This window comes from Arachis duranensis, chromosome 6 (genome assembly GCF_000817695.3).
Source record: "Arachis duranensis cultivar V14167 chromosome 6, aradu.V14167.gnm2.J7QH, whole genome shotgun sequence".
In the NCBI taxonomy this organism is placed as follows: Eukaryota; Viridiplantae; Streptophyta; class Magnoliopsida; order Fabales; family Fabaceae; genus Arachis; species Arachis duranensis.
The window spans coordinates 25482193-25482491 of record NC_029777.3 but is presented as its reverse complement, the minus strand read 5'-3'; positions in this window follow the sequence as shown (position 1 = coordinate 25482491).

Genomic DNA, 299 nt, shown 5'->3' with positions numbered 1-299 from the left:
CAGGATCTTGTTTCTTTTGAGGTAGAGTTTTCTGAATCCAAGAATCCAGTTCATTAATGAGCAAGGGAGGTTCAGTTTCCCAAGTCTCATTACCAAATAACTTGGCATTCAGCTTCATGATAGCTCTTAAATATTGAGCAACTTGCTCTTTAGTCACATCTTCATCCTCTTCAGAGGAGGAATAGTCTTCAGAGCTCATGAATGGCAGAAGGAGATTCAATGGAATCTCTATGGTCTCTATATGAGCCTCAGATTCCTTTGGATCCTTAATAGGAGACTCCTTCTTGCTTGAGGGACGT